Source organism: Macrotis lagotis, chromosome 2, assembly GCF_037893015.1.
Source record: "Macrotis lagotis isolate mMagLag1 chromosome 2, bilby.v1.9.chrom.fasta, whole genome shotgun sequence".
In the NCBI taxonomy this organism is placed as follows: Eukaryota; Metazoa; Chordata; class Mammalia; order Peramelemorphia; family Peramelidae; genus Macrotis; species Macrotis lagotis.
This window is the reverse complement of record NC_133659.1, coordinates 239,114,629-239,117,855: the sequence shown is the minus strand read 5'-3', so window position 1 is coordinate 239,117,855 and position 3,227 is coordinate 239,114,629. Positions and strand designations below refer to the sequence as shown.

The window sequence follows — 3,227 nt, the reverse complement described above, 5'->3', positions numbered from 1 at the left end:
CTTTCTGCTTTCCTTTTAATTTTGGCAGCATTGATTTTATTAGTGCAAAATCTTTTTAATTTAATATAGTCAAAATCATTCTTTTTGCAGTTTATAATCTGCTCTAATTCATGTTTGGTAAATTTATCCCTTTTCCATAGATCAAATAGACTATTTTTTTTGGTGTATTAACTTATCTATGGTATTGCTCTTTAGGTCTAAATCCTGTACCCATTTTTTGACCTTATTTTGTTATAGGGTATAAGATGGGGATCCGTGCCTAGTTTTTGCCATACTATTTTTCCAGTTTTCCCAACAATTTTTGTCAAATAGTGAGTTCTTATACCAGAGGCTGATGTCTTTGGGTTTGTCAAATAGTAGATTGCTGTAATCAATTACTGCAGTTTGTTTTAAACCTATCCTAATCCATTGATCCATTACTCTTATTTCTTAACTAGTACCAGGAAGTTTTGATGACTGCTGCTTTTGTAGTAGTTTTAGATCTGGTAGAGAGCCAGGCTGCCTTCCTTTACATTTTTTATTCCATCAGTTTCCTTGCTATTCTTGCCCTTTTGTTGGTCCAGATGAATTTTATTACTATTTTTTTTCTAGCTCAGTAAAGGAGTTATTTGGTAGTTTGATTTGGTATGGCACTGAATAAGTAATTTAATTTGGGTAGAATTGACATTTTATTGTATTAGCTTGACCATGAGCATTTGAAAATTTCCCATTTATTTAGATCTGACTTTATTCGGGTGAGGAGTACTTTATAATAGTGTCCATTCAGTTTCTGGGCTTGTCCTGGGAATTATATTCCCAGGTATTTAATGTTGTCTACAGTTATTTTAAATGGAATTTCTCTATTTCTTGCTCTTGGTTTAAGTATCAGCACCATGTTGGTGTCATAAAAGGAGTTTGGCAGAACTCCCTTCTCTCCTATTTTTAAAAATAGTTTTATGTAGTATAGGAATTAATTGTTCCTCGACTGTTTGGTAGAATTCACTTATAATCTATCTGTACCTGGAGACTTTTTCTTAGGGAGTTTATTGATGGATGTTTCCTTCAATTTCTTTTTTCTGAAAGGGGGTATTTTAAGTAATTTATTTCCTCTTCTATTAATTTGGGCAGTTTGTATTTTTATAAACATTCATCCATTTCACTCAAGTTATCCAATTTATTGGTATACAGTTTAGCAAAATAGCTCTGAATTATCTCTTTGATTTCCTCCTCATTGGTGGTTAGTTCACCCTTTTCATTTTTGATATTGGTAATTTGATTATCTTCATTCTTTTTTTAAAATCAGATTAACCAAAAGTTTGTCTTTGTTATTAGCTTTTTTCATAAAACTAAGTCTTAGTTTTATTTATGAGATCAATGGATTTATTGCTTTCAATTTTATTAATTTCTCCCTTGATTTTTTTTTATATGTAATGACTGTAGTAATCAGTTTATTACACAGATTAATCATTCTTGAACGTACAAGCTCCAGAGGAGCAATTGGGTCTTTAAATATATACAAGTATTTCTGTCAAATGAATTTTTACCCTTACATCCAGATAGACCTAAGCAGTTAAAAAACATAAGAAAAATTAAGAGCTATTAACTATGTATTAACTGAGAAACCACATACAAACCAAAAAGTTATTGGGAGGGAAGAGGGGTGATGAAGAAGAGCTGGGAAAAAAAACCCACCCATCACTTCATGTACTAATAGCTCCAATCCATTTAAATGTTGACCAGTTAAACTTAGACCTTAAAATACAGGATGTGGGTACAGTTTAATCTTGTTGGTCGAAACATTTACCTAAGATGTAGGTCCTTCAGAATAAAATGAATACAGAAACAGCTTGACGTTCTTCACCTCACTTTTCATAACTGTTATGAGTTTAAAAGGATTCCACTTTTTAAAAAATTCTCCCACAGGTCAGTGTAACTGTCCTCCCCCACCCCAAACCATACAACACCCACCCCTGCCCTTGCATTGTTTATCCAATTAAGTCAATAAGGAAAGCTTTTAGTCTCACAACTAGGTTATGACTGAAGAACTGGCTTTTCACACACACACACACACACACACACACACACACACACACACACACACACACACACACACTTCTTTGCTAGGAGTCAATATTGGTACAGGAAATACAGTATTTCTATTTTGTTGTTCCAAGTATGTACATGCAGCACTGCTGTATCAGGTAAACATGTGCACAGGGGAAGATGAGGCGTGGGCTCATAGAAAGCAGTCAAATGGAAATCAAAAGAACTTTCTCTTTCAGAGTTCCCCTATCTTTATTTGTAGAGGTTATCCAATAATTTCTTTAATTACATCGTATACTTCTGAGTCCATTCCCGAGCTATTCTGTTGTACTTTTCTCTATCTGTTTTGTAGATCGGTGTGATCTCAGGCACTAAGGGATCATCTGGATTGGGATCACACAACAGAGAACAGATGGACAAGAGTACTTTTGAAATAGTGCTGGTGACCACTGTGACCATAGAATATCAAGACAAATGCTGCCATTACTGTTCATATTTGGATGGTAAATTCTTGTTGTAAATGCAACCTTAGGTGGTTTGAAGGGATAATCTGTTGGGAAACGAATTGTCAAGAAAAATACTCCACCCTGACCGGGACTATCATTTGGCCCCATTATTGTAGCTTGCCAGTGGAACATTTCATCTTCTTGTGGATTCTCTTCTGAGCCTCGGTGTGAGGCGGCGGCGGCCCAGGGCCAGGACCGGGATGGGGAGAGGGGAGGGGAGGGGAGGGGAGGGGAGGGGAGGGGAGGGGAGGAGGGGGCGCAAGGCCGCGGAGACTTCTGGAGGGAGCGAGGGAAGGGGGCGAGAACGGGGGGTCGGGGGCGGGGAGCGGCACCGGCCCGGAGGAGAGGGGCCGGCGGCGGCGGCCGGGGCGGGGGCGGCGGCCGGGGGCGGGGAGGGTCCCCGGACTCAGCTCTGGGGCGCTACCGCAGCGAGTGCCGCATCACCCGGCGGCGGCCCCTTGATGCGTTGCTGCAGCCGCCGCGGCCGCCTCCTCCTCCTCCTCCTCCTCCTCCTCCTCCTCCTCCTCCTCCTCCTCCTCCTCCTCCTCCTCCTCCTCCTCCTCCTCCTCCTCCTCCTCCTCCTCCTCCTCCTCCTCCTCCTCCTCCTCCTCCTCCTCCTCCTCCTCCCCCCCTCCTCCTCCTCCTCCTCCTCCCCCCCCTCCTCCTCCTCCTCCCCCTCCCCCCTCCTCCTCCTCCCCC

At 41.4% G+C, this 3,227-nt stretch overlaps 1 pseudogene; it reads right to left on the bottom strand.

Moving 5' to 3' along the window:
* Nucleotides 1–2,169: 2,169 nt before the first annotated feature.
* Nucleotides 2,170–2,660, bottom strand: LOC141514440 (ubiquitin-conjugating enzyme E2 D2 pseudogene; annotated as a pseudogene).
* Nucleotides 2,661–3,227: the final 567 nt, after the last annotated feature.